Source organism: Narcine bancroftii, chromosome 1 (genome assembly GCF_036971445.1).
Source record: "Narcine bancroftii isolate sNarBan1 chromosome 1, sNarBan1.hap1, whole genome shotgun sequence".
NCBI lineage: Eukaryota > Metazoa > Chordata > Chondrichthyes > Torpediniformes > Narcinidae > Narcine > Narcine bancroftii.
This window is the reverse complement of record NC_091469.1, coordinates 203,978,846-203,992,264: the sequence shown is the minus strand read 5'-3', so window position 1 is coordinate 203,992,264 and position 13,419 is coordinate 203,978,846. Positions and strand designations below refer to the sequence as shown.

The 13,419-nt window shown below is 39.6% G+C and overlaps 1 protein-coding gene across 9 annotated transcripts in view; it reads right to left on the bottom strand.

Annotated features, from left to right (window-relative positions):
• dennd1a (DENN/MADD domain containing 1A) overlaps nucleotides 1–13,419 on the bottom strand; it is a 536,086-nt gene that overhangs the window by 354,738 nt on the left and 167,929 nt on the right. The window lies entirely within an intron of this gene.

Here is a 13,419-nt window from a genome sequence, read left to right as displayed (position 1 = left end):
TGCTAAACTGGCTACAGCTCCATTAGCGGCTGCACTGTGATGTAAATACAATTAAGGAACTCATCAGCCACAGATCGAATGCCTGCAGCTCAAACACAACAGCAGACCTCAAACTTTTCAAATCCAATTATGTAGGTGTTGAGTGAGAACACAAGTGTGGTGGTTTTAAAATCAACCCACAAATTCGCTACTGCCTTTCTCAGGTTGTGTATCAAAGTCTGGCTCAAGTGACAGACCAGACCTTTGTTTGAATCCCTGGATCTGAACAAGCAGATCTTATTTTGTAGTGCACCCATCTGACTACCATTATGCAAGTCTCCCAACAAATGATTTTGAATGTTCAAACTTTTTAAAAGGTAGTCTTCGAAAAACTGACTTGGAAGTTTGAATGGGGGGGGGGCGCTTACAACTTCCCCATTTTAAGAATTATTATAAAGCTGCTCAATTGAGATTTTTTAATTTGTTTAGTTTAGATAAAATTCCTGCTTAGGTTAATATAGAATTTAGTCAGAAAGGAGAAACAAATGTATAAGATTCTATCTATAAATGAAATTCTAAATTGTTCATAGAAAATAGAGAAACACCTATTTTGAAACATCTGACTGAATTGTGGAATAATATTGACAATGAAATGGGTATGAAAGGTTTAATATCTCAAAAAATGTCCACTGTCAAAATAGACCTATTCCAAGGGTATTAAGAAGATAGAGGATTGCTTTGAGAATGGGAAATTTATAACAACACCTTATTTTGTTATTATCAAGTTAAATCTTTTTTTGTCTTGTAAAATAGGTCCAAGTTTGACATTACCTAGTCAAACTGAATTGGAATTACTGATTTGTAATAGTAATGTAAATAAATTTATTTCTGTAATGTATAATTTACTTCAAAGGAAAATCCCCAAAATAGGGGTGCACAAATCAAGATTAAGATGGGAAATAGATTTAAATAGACAAATAAATGAGAAAGATTGGATGGAATTATGTAAGAATAATATGACAATAATTATAAATGTAAGATACAGGTTAGTTCAATATAATTTTTTGCATCAATTATATTTGACTCCCCAAAAATTACATAGATTAAATCCTGCTATATCAGATTTATGTTTTAGGTGTGGATGTGAGATTGGAACTTTTTTGCATTCTACTTGGCAATGTCCTAAAGTCAGATATATTTGGTTGGAAATAGGTTTTTTTTTTGGAACAGATTACAGGGTTCAAGCTCCCACAGGATCTGATGTTATTTTTATTGAGTAATATTAAAATTAACTATGCATCAAATTGAATTTGTGCAAATTGCTTTAACAGTTTCTAGGAAATCGAAACATAGAAAATAGCTATAGGAGTAGGCCATATGGCCCTTCAAGCTTATACCGCCATTCATTTTGATCATGGCTGATCATCTACTCAGTACCCAGTACCTGCCTTTTCTCCATACCCCCGATCCCCTTAGCTACGAGGGCGAAATCAATTTCCCTCTTAAATATAGATAAGGAACCGGCTTCAACTACTTCCTGTCACAAAGAATTCCTCATCTCAGTCCTAAAAGACATCCTCCTTATCCTTAAACTGTGACCCCTGGTTCTGATTTTCCCCAACAACCTTCCTGCATCTAGCCTGTCCAATCCTTTAGGAAATTTATACATTTCTATAAGATCCCCCCCTAAATTCCAGCGAGTATAAGCCTAGATGATCCACCTTTCTTTATATGCAAGTCCTGCCATCCCTGGTATCAATCTAGTGAACCTTCTTTGCATTCCCTCTATGGCCAGGATGTCTTTCCTCAAATAAGGAGACCAAAATTGTACACAATACTCTAGGTGTGGTCTCACCAAGGCCCTGTATAGCTGCATTAGAACCTCTCTGCTCCTGTACTCGAATCATCTTGCTATGAATGCATAGCAATACCAAGGAAATCAAAAATAGATATTGGTATGGAAAGATGGCATGCAGATCTTTGTAGTTGTCTACCATTGGAGAAGATTACTTATAGTTTACGAAATAAATATCACTTGTTTTGGAAAATATAGCGCCAACATTTACATAATGTGGATTTGTATGTTTGATAAACTTCCTGAAAAATCTCACTTCTTGGTAACCTCCAATATTAGAATTTATGTTATAAATGCTTTATTCCCTTGGCATTCTCCAGTACTTCTTTCTTCTATTTTTTTCTCTTTTTTTTTGTGGGTTTTTGGGGAGGGAGAGCAGGGGTTCTCTTTTCTATATACACCACATGTATAACTTTTTGAATTTAATGCAATGTTTGATAGTAGTTTAAAATTTATAAATAAAATATTTTAAAATACAAAAAGGCAGTCTTCCTGAATTAATGTGTTTTTTGCAGAAACACCAACACCACATGTTGCTAGCTAACAGGATATTATACAGAGCTCTTTATCAACTTGGGTCTTTACAAAAGTAGAAGATATAATAATACCAATAAATGTTTGCCAAATGAAGATATTTAAACCAACTGAACTGGATAACCCCATCTGATAAGACCTTATTCACTTCACTAACATTTAAACAAATTGTATGGTCAGTTAACCACTGATTTAAGATTTATTCAGATTTATTGTCAGAGTACATACATGACATCACATATAACCCCGAGATTCCTTTTTCTTGCGGGCATGGCAGAGCCAAAAGTAAACTGTACACAGCATAAACGTGTAAACAATCAAAACAAGTTTTAACAGGTAATGAATGTAAACAACTGGCTATGCAATAAATAGAGAGCAAAGAAAAATTAATGAAGTGCACAAGAAGGAGTCCTTAAATGAGCCTCTGATTGACTTTGTCATTGGGGAGTCTGTTGGTAGAGGGGTAGCAGTTGTTCCTGAACCTAGTGGTGCGAGTCTTATGGCACCTATAAGTCTTTCCTGATGGCAGCAGTGAGAACAGAGTGGGCGCTGGGTGGCATGGGTCTTTGATGATTGCTGTTGCCCACCAAAGGCAGCACTCCTTGTAGATATGTTCAATAGAGTGGAGGGTTTTGCCTGTAATGTCCTGGGATGTGTCCACTAGCTTTTGGAGGGCTTTATGCTCAGGGGTATTAGTGTCCCCATACCAGACCATGATGCACCAGTTAGTACATTTTCCACCACACATCTATCGAAATTTACCAGGGTTTCTGGTGTCTCTACAAACTCCTGAGGAAGTAGAGAGACTGACATGCTTTCTTCACGATGCCATTGGTGTGTTGCGTCCAGGAATGATCCTTCAAGATAGTGACACCCAAGAACCTAAATTTGCTCACCCTCTCCACCTCTGATCCCCCAGTGATCACTGGATTGTACATCTCTGACTTTCCTTTCCTGAAGTCTACAATCAGCTCCTTAGTTTTGGTGACATTGAATGCAAGGTTGTTATTGATGCACCCTTCAGCCAAGTTTTCCATCTCCATCCTGTATGCAGACTCATCCCCTTCTTTATACAACCCACTGCCATGGCATCATTGGCAAATTTGTAGATGGTGTTACTGTCATACCAAGCCACTCAGCTGTAGGTGTAAAGTGAGTAGAGCAGGGGGCTAAGAACACAGCCTTCTGGTACTCCGTCCGGTACTGTTGGAGATTGTGGAGGACAAGTTCTTACCAATCTTCACTGATTGTGGTCTGGAGGTGAGGAAATCCATAATCCAAATACACAATCGGGAGTTAACTCCTAGGTCTTGGGGTTGGCTGGTGGGGATGATGGTGTTAAATGCCAAACTGCAGTTGATAAAGAACATCCTGGTGTGTACATCTTTGCTCTCCAAGTGTTCCAGGGCTTTGTGCAGAGCTGGTGAGATGGCATCTGCCGTGGTCCTGTTGCCATGATAGGCAAACTGGAATGGATCCATGTCACCGCTCAGTCAGGAGCTGATATGCTTCATCACAAACCTTTCAAAACACTTCATCCATGTTGATGTAAGTGCTACTGGTCGATAGTCATTAAGGCAGGTTACTGCCCTCTTCTTGAGCTGTTTGAAACAAGCGAGTACCACGTCCTGCTGGTGTGAGAGTAATTCAATAAAGGTACTGCATGCTTTTATTGAATTATTCATTTCATACATATACAAGGGTCCATCACTGGAAAGTTAGTACGTTCTACATATCCCCTTCTGTCCTTTCCTGTACAAATATCTACAGCGCAGTAAACTAAAGAGCAAGAACAAATACAAAGGGTTATCAGCAGATTGAAGGACATCAACTGATCTAAAGCACAAAAGCAGAACTACAGGTGATCAGCACATCTATACGTGGATGACCCAGGGGGCTTTTGCAAGTTAGTGGATTTATAATACCATTATAATAGTATATTTTTTTCATCTCAATTTTATTTGATTGTTTGCATTTAAATTCCATAGATGCTAAAGGGAAATTCAAACTAATCTCCTGATTAACGACTCAGACCTCTGGTTCACCAGCCTAGAAACAAACATCCCCAGTGTCCACTTCCACTAGAAAATCTCACCACCTAATTTTCTCCTGGGTTAATTTGTCAGATTTTATCATCCTCCTGACACAAATCCAACTGCACAAAACTCCAAGTGTTATGAGCAGATACATTCATGTGAAGATACCTCCCCTCGTTTCAAAATCCCTTCATACTCTCACCTCAATTGCCTTTGCAAATCTGTCCTTTCTTCTATCCCAACTCACAGCCTCCACTCTTCCATCTGAGGCCAGTTACCCATTGCCTCCCTTGATAATCAACAAGAGCCACAGGACCTGAAAATTATTAACTACATCTCTTCAGCCTCCTTAGTATCCATTTATTTCAAATCATTCAATTCCCCTTTGCTTTGTTTCTGCCTCCAGACCCTTTCCACCTCACCAAATGTAGAACACTATGGTTCAAGAACAGCCCAGTGGCCCACGATGTCTCCATGAACCATGAAATTAATTCCATTTACTGACAGATTATCCATAATCCCTCTATTTCTTTCCTATTTGTGCTATTGTCTAAATGTTGCCTCTTCAATGTTGCTCTTGCATCTGCTTCTCTTTTAATATTTTATTGGTTTTACGTATATAAACATATATGTACAAAATATTTATGAGATACACAATAAAAGTGACAGACTACATAACTCAGCAAAATAGAGGTACATAGAGCAGATCCATAATACAAAAGCACGTCCGATAATAATGTTGTCACAGATAGCCATGCCTCTAAGCCCCATCGCCATACCGACATTGTATGGCTAAAAAAAAAGTACTCTGATCCTGGAGTAAAATGGCAAAATACTGAAATTCAAGATTTATATTATGCCTAAAGGTTGTGAAAATAATTTTTGGAATGGTCCCCACAAAATTTGAAACCTTGTATTTCAGTTATTAATTGATTAATGAATCTTTTTCTAAATTTAAGCAGGACATAATGTCCCTCAGCTACTGAGCATGGTTAGGCAGGGCAGACTCGTTCCATCTAAGCAATATCGCACGTCTGACCAAAAGAGAGGCAAAAGACCAAGTACGACATTTGACTGGAGTTAAAAGAACATCATCCTCTTCATTGTACCAAAAAGAGCAACCAAAGGATTAGGCTCTATATTTAAATTAAGAATGAAGGATAAAATTTGAAACACATCCCTCCAGTATTTTTCAAGGCTAGGACATGTCCAGAACAAATGGATTAAAGAAGCCTCTCCTCTCTTACATTTCTCACAACAAGAATTTACATCTCAATCAATACAAGGTCATTTAACTTTAGACATACGAGCCCTATGTACAATTTTAAATTGTAACAAGCAATGACGGGCACATAAAGATGTAGTTTTAATCATCTTAAAAATTGAATCCCAAACTTCGTCTGATAATGAAAGGTTTAAATCCTGTTCCCAGGCATTTTAAATTTTAACTAGAGGGGCACGTCTCAAACTCACCAACTTATCACAGATAGTGGATATTAAACCTTTGCAAGAAAGTTGTAAACTAAAAAAAATACATCAACAATGTTTGCATCAGTTACCCCAAGAAAATCAGGTATCTGAGATTGAAGAAAATGCCTGATTTTCAAATATCTTTAAAATATTAGTATTTGGTAAATTAAACTTTTTAGAAGATGATCAAATGATGCAAAACTGTTATCAATAAAAGATCTGTGCCATTCATGAAAAGCAAAATCGCAACTGCTTCGACCATATTCCCAGCAGCACATTCCAAGCATTTCCAACTCTTTATGTAAATCTCCTTTAAATTTACCCCCTCTCACCTTAATCCTATTTGATAGATTTGACACTTTTGTCCTAGGAAAAAGACTCGAGATAGCTATCATATCTGTGCCTCTTGTAATTTGATATACATCCATCATGCCACTCCTCACCTCTAACGCTCAAAAGAATTATTTGTCATATTTATATTCAGAAAATATTTCTATCTGTAGAAGGCATTATATTTGTGATATCTATTATGAATATAAATATTAATATTTCCATAAAGATACATTTCCACTATAATTAGTAAACAACCCAAAACAGAAATTTTAATCAAATTCCCCTTTTGAGAAAAGTATTATTCATGCAAGTTATAATGTTGGAATAATTCCAGATATTACTATTTTACATGATTCTAGAATTGCATCAACAATTTCACCAATCAGCCATTGAAATGGCAAGCAATTTGCATTTCGATAAAGAACAAAAATGTATTCCTGAAATGTGCTATGTTTTTAGCAACCTTGTCCAGATAAAGATGGCAATGTTGAATTTTTGTTTTACAATCTGCAGCTAAATTTTGTGACATCCCTAACATAAAAATCACAGTAACTGTATCTAATTTCATTCTTATCCTTTCATTTTCCACTTCGAGAGGTAACAACATACATGAACTAGATCGCGAACATAGAGTACAGGCCTTTTGGCCCTCCTTGTTATGCCAACCTATATATTTCTACCAAAGAACTAAACCAGAGAACCAGACAACATTATAGCACAGAGGCATACTGGGAGGTGATGTGATGTGAAGGGAGGAGTAGGATGTACCCCCAAGAGCTCCTGGACCAGGATGAAGGATAAACATGTAAAAATTGAATTTAGAATATATTAAAAGAATAAAATTAAATAATAAAACCCCTACCAGAAGATGGGAAGAAAGAACTCCAATCAACAGATCAGTGTCCAACTGCGAGGGTTAAAACAGCTTGCCTCAACAACAGCAAGATGGCATATAAATCGCTGAAGGTAGTGGGCTCAGAGCCCTGACAGCAGCAGCTGCAGCAGCCTGATGTGGGGGGAGCCCCCAGCACTCGCCCAGCAGAGTGACAGCGGGAGAAGTCGGTAACTGGAAGAAAACAGGCGATGCAGTCAGGACCCAGTCACGAAGAGGTGTCAGGCAGAGACAGAGTCAGCCACCTCAAGAAGAAAGGCGGGAAGCAGGAGTGCAGGCTCAGACCCGGGCAACAGATAAGGGAACAGCAAGGGGAGGTGCGGGAGACCTCAGCCCACAAGGGAGGTGCAGGCGAGCACCTTGACAAGCTCATCTAGTGACAAGGGCAGAAGTACCCCCCCTCCACTCCCAGAACAATGAGCTCTGACGGATGGCAGAAGAGGACAGAGGGGGAACGCGGGAAGCAGCAACTCTGAGATAGCGAACACAGCAGGCTCACCTGGGAAAGTCGGGAGCAATGGGAGTGATGTGGAGGCTGGAGGATGGTGTCAGGCTGCATGAGGTAGCCAAGATGGTGGACAATTTTAGAGACGACGGAAAAGAGACTCTCATTGGACCAGGGCAGGAAAATAAGCCCATTAAATGTTAAGTTGGACAAATCTCATTCAGTATAAAATGCTTTGCAAGGGAGGGTAACAGAATTGGAAGAAAGAACAGGAAACAACAAGGACAGGATAGGGCAATTGGAAAATGAAGCTATAGGGTGGGCGCAGAACAGGGGCACTTATGGCAAAAAGCTGATATTCTTCAAAATTATACCATTGGAACATGCTTAAAATAGTGGAATTAAAGGAAGGAATTGAGGGGAGAAACCCTATAGCCTTCTTTCAACGCTGACTTCCAGAGACTTTGGGGAATAAAGCTTGGGGGAAATCAGTGGAGATTGAAAGGATCCATCGGTCTTTCTTCACACGCCCAGACAAAGGCCATGCTCAGTGTTGGTGGAGGTTTTTAAAAGCAGTGGTCACTGGGGCAAAAGCAAAGGGATGGCCTTTGGAGCTAGAGGGCAATAAAGAGTTTTGTATCCTGATATCAGTGGGACCCTCCTGTGTCTAAGAGAGGAATTAGAACCACTGAAAAGGGTAGCAAAACAAAAGGGGTACGACTGTGTAATCAGATACCCAGCAAACTTGAAAATAGTAAAGCTGGGAGAAGAGAGGAATTTTTTTTTTTTTTTTTTTTATTTTTTTTTTAAATCAGACCCAAAAGAAGTTCAAAGTACCAATATGTAACAATCAGCAATAGGAATAATGCTCATGAAATTATGACAGTAAAGAATCCAAATAAATTGGTGCAGAAGTGGAAAGGGGAAGAAATGCAATGAGGAAAATGGTCCTGGACCCATGGGGAAGGTGGGTGGAGAGCAGAGGGAGGTAGAAAGGCACAACCTTTAATATAGTGGGGGTAGTGATGACATGGGGGATTCAGTCACCAGTGGTGGGAGGAGAGATCTACGAAGGGATGGAGAGAGGGAATGCATGGGGGTGGCAAGTAGTTTTAATGGCGGGTATTACATGGAGTTGGGGTTTGTTATAGTATCTGTGTTACTTTTGTTTTTTTTTTCCTTTTTCATCTTTTGTTTAAATTTTTTTTATCCTATGTCCTTTTTGGGTTTGTGGTCCTCATTTTTGTTTTATCTTCCCAGGATTTGTCATAGGCCCGGCAGGCTGGAGCATATGGTTGAAGGAAAAAGATTGGATGAACGATGGACAGAGGGTTGTGAAGTTATGGGGGAAAACACAAGCCTGAGAATCTCTGAGGCAATAGCTAAAAGTATAATGTATGTTGGTTTTAATGTTAATGGCTTGAACAGGTGGTGAAGAGAAAAAGTATCTTGGCACACAAAAAAAGGAACGTATCTGGCTTTTCTCCAAGAAACGCATTTAATGGAGCGGGAACACCAAAAGTTAAAAAGGGGATGAGTGGACCAGGTAATAGCGTCCTTGTTCAGCTCAAATGCAAGGGGGGTGGCAATTCTGATAGGGAAGAGTGTTCCAGTGAGAGTGCAGAATGTGATCACCGACAAAACAGAAAGATTTATAATGGTGCACTGTCCGATATATTCAGAATTCTTGACCTTAGTAAATATGTATGCCTACAACTTTGATGAGGAAAAGTTCATACAGGAAATTTTACTGGGACTGGCAGAGGGAAAGAAGAACATTCTGGCTAGGGGAGATTTTAAATTTTGTCTGGATGCTACCTTAGATAAGTCAACAAAGAAAATACCAAAACAAAGGCAACAAGGCTACTATTGATGGTATGAGTGAGATGAACTTGACAGACATGTGGAGGCAGAAGCCTCCGAGGGAGAGGGATTATTCCTTCTACTCAAAACAACATGATACCTACTCTAGATTTTTTCTTAGCTTCAGCCCTTGTAGAGGGTAGGATCATGGAGGCTGAGTACACAGCTAGACTTCTCTCAGATCATTCACCCCTGACATTAACAATAGAAATGCCAGATAAACAGGATTCGGCATACAGATGGTGTCTTAATACATTGCTGTTAAAGAAGCCAGAGTTTTGTAGTTTCATAGAGTGTAAGGTCAACTGTCCCTCTACTCCAGATAAATTCCTCCTATGGGATACCCTCAAAGCATATTTGAGATGTCAAATAATTGGATGTACAAAAACAGTAAAAAAAAATACAAGGGAGGTGGACAAATTAAAACAGGAAATTACTCATGTAGAAAAGGATTTTGTTTTAAAAACGGGTTCAGAGGACCATTACAGAGCTCTAACAAATAAAAAAAACAAATACAATACGCTCTAAAAATATAGTATGGAAAAAGTCATAACGCAGTCAAAAATATACTATGAATTGGGAGAGCCAACAAAGTCATTTCTTAGCAGTTGAGGACAGAACAGGCCTCAAGGACGATCAATGCAATGCAAACTGGGAATGGCAGGATCGCCTTTAAACCAAAAGAGATTAATGAGGCTTTCAGGGAATTCTATGAGGGTTTATATAAATCAGAATTGACAGGAAGGTCTGATAAAGCCATTGAGTTCCTGTCTAAGCTAGAGTTATCAAATTTAGACCCAGAAGAACAGGAAGGCCTGATCTTCCCTTCATAGAAGAGAATATAGGAAATGCATTGAATTCACTGAAGACTAACAAGTCTCCAGGGGAGGATGGATTTCCACCTGAGTTTTATAAGGAATTTAAGGATTTATTGATACCTCTCTATATGGAGTTGGTAGATCAGGACATGGAGACCCATACCCTCCGGGAATCTTTTTCAACAACAATCATTACGATGATCCTTAAAAAAGACAAATATCCCCTAATGCCATCTTCTTACAGACCCATTTCACTGTTAAACACAGATTATAAGATATTTGTCAAAGCCCTGGCAAATAGATTGGCAAAACATTTGCCGAAATTAATAATTAAAGACCAAGCGGGCTTTTTGCAAAAAAGACAGGCAGCAGATAGCATTGGCAGACTGTTGAGTATAATGCATCTGCCAAAAACCAGAAATGAGATAGGTTTAGCTGTGGCTCCGGATGGGGATAAGGCATTTGATGCATTGGAATGGGATTTTTTATTTAAAGTGCTGGAAAAGTTGGGGTTAGGGCCAACTTTTATAAATTGAGTAAGGGCAGTGAACCATGCACCTAAGGCTAAAGTTGTGACCAATGAACAAATTTCTCCAGCTTTCCCATTGACAAGATCAAGTAGACAAGGGTGCCCACTATCTCCAGCCCTGTTCGTACAAGCCATAGACCCACTAGCTGAAGCCATTTGCCAGGATCCAGGCATCAACAGATTTAGAGCAGGCCAGGAAGCACATAAAATCAATTTATTTGCCAATGGCATACTGATTTATCTGACAGACCCAGAAAAAACGTTGTCCAAGCTGCGCTCTACTCTGGAGCATCATGGGGAGATCTCTGGCTATAAGGTCAACTGGTACAAGAGCAAAACCATGCCACTTACTAAGGGGGATTACAGTCGATGTCAAGAAAACACTCACTTAAAGTGGCCACAATACAGGATCAAATATTTAAGAGTCAGAATAGACAAGAATAATTTATACAAACTAAATTATATCCCTTTGCTTGTGAGAATTGAGGAGGACCTAAATAGATGGATATCCCTGCCCATAACTTTAGTGGGCAGGATCAACTGGGTTAAAATGAATGTGTTTCCGAGACTTCAGTACCTCTTCCAGGCAGTGCCAGTACCATTGCTCTGGGATTCTTCCAAAATATGATCTCTCGAATAAGAACATTTTTATGGAATGGAAAGGTAGCCAAGCTCTCTTTGGAAAAATTGACCTGGGATTACAGTCTGGAGGGATGACAGTCTGGACAGATTACAAATGCCAGACTTCAAAAAATACTATTGGGCAGCTCAGTCGAGATACATCGCTTCACTCTTTGAAGGGGGAGGTGTACCATCCTGGGCACAAATTGATCTGCACGGGGTAGGCGAGAAGGTAGCAGAGGACTTTATTTATAAATGGAACACTAAATTATTATCTGGGAAAATAGGCAGTTGATACTAAAACAAATTATCTTCATTTGGAATAAAATTACCAATATCTAAGAATCAAAGGGGGGTTCTCCCCAAAAATACCCCTGACTCCAAATAGATTAATAACATTGACAGTAGGCAACAAAATCCTGGACACCTGGTGTCATAATGGCATCAGGTGCATAGAGGACTATTACGAGCAGGAGCAGCTAATGTCATTTGAAAAACTCAGGCATAAGTATGATTTATTAAGACATTCCACTTCTACCTTCAGATAAGATATTTTCTGCAGGATAAATTAGGTCCAACTATGGCCCTACCAACACGCAGCGACACATAAAGGCCATGATTCAAAGGGGGAACACACAGAAGTTTATCTTGGCAATTATTTCTTGCTCCAAATGGAAGGACCTAAACCAGGCCTTCACAAATCAAGGCAGAGGTGGGATGACTGCCATCATTAATGCGTGATACAGGCTGCCTCAATACAAGTTCCTACACCAGCTGTACCTGACGCCACAAAAATTGAATAGATCTAAACCAGAATTGTCAGACCAATATTTCAGATGTGGCATTGAGACATTGTGGCCTTGTGCACACAACCTGGACATGTACCAAAGTGAAACCCTTCTAGGTGGAACTAGGCCGAGTCCTAGAAAATAATTATAGGTACACAATTCCCACAGGACCAAAAGCTGTTCCAGCTGGGAAACATAATGGACATAAGTCTTACAATGAACCTGTTCAAATTTCAAATACAATTCATAATGATCGCATTGGCAATGGCCAGGAAGTACATAGCGGCTACCTGAAAATCCAACTCCTGCCTGACCATTACTCACTGGAACACAGAAATACAAAGCTGTGTTCCCCTGGAGAAAATTACTTACAACTTCACAAAAAAATGTATAAAACTTTTGTGAAAATTTGGCCTCCATGCTTAAATTTCATAGGAGCACCACTATAGTGTGGACCATCATGCCTCATCACCCTACCTTCCCCGGCTATCCCTCAGTCGGTGGGCCAGGAGGGCCAGCGGGTGGGCAGAGGGTTTCATCCCATCCCAACCAGGAAAAGTCAAGAGAAGAAAACATCTTGAGCACTGGCCACCATGCTGTGACAAACCCATAAACCCCTGATACATATCTTATACCTTTGAGTGTCTTGAAATGTTGTGTGTAACTGTGGTTAGTTAAGTATTAAATGTTGGGGGCGGGGAGGGAGGGGGACGTAGAGAGCTTGAACTCTGAAGAAAACTGTATAAAATTGATCATTGTAAACTGTAGTCAAAGCTGATACTGTTAACATTGTCACTGATTATGTTTGAGTTTAAGTTTGCAAAATCAGAAATACATATTCAAAACAAAATCTTACAGATAAGAGGCCCTTCTAGTCTGTGATGCACCATTATTTTTACCTAGTCCCACTGACCTACACCCTGACCATACCCCTCCCATCCATGTGTCTGTCCAAATTCTTCTTGTGTTAAAATTGCACCCACATTCACCACTTCAGCTGGCAGCTTGTTCCACATTTCCAACACTCTCTGTGTGAATAAGTTCCCCCTTCTGTTCTCTGTAAACTTTTCCTCTTTCACTCTTAATCCATGTCCTCTGGTTTGTATCTCACTTACACTCAGTTCAAAAAGCCTACCTACATTTACTCAGTCTTCTTCTTTGGCTTGGCTTCGCGGAAGAAGATTTATGGAGGGGTAAATGTCCACGTAAGCTGCAGGCTCGTTTGTGGCTGACAAGTCTGATGCAGGACAGGCAGA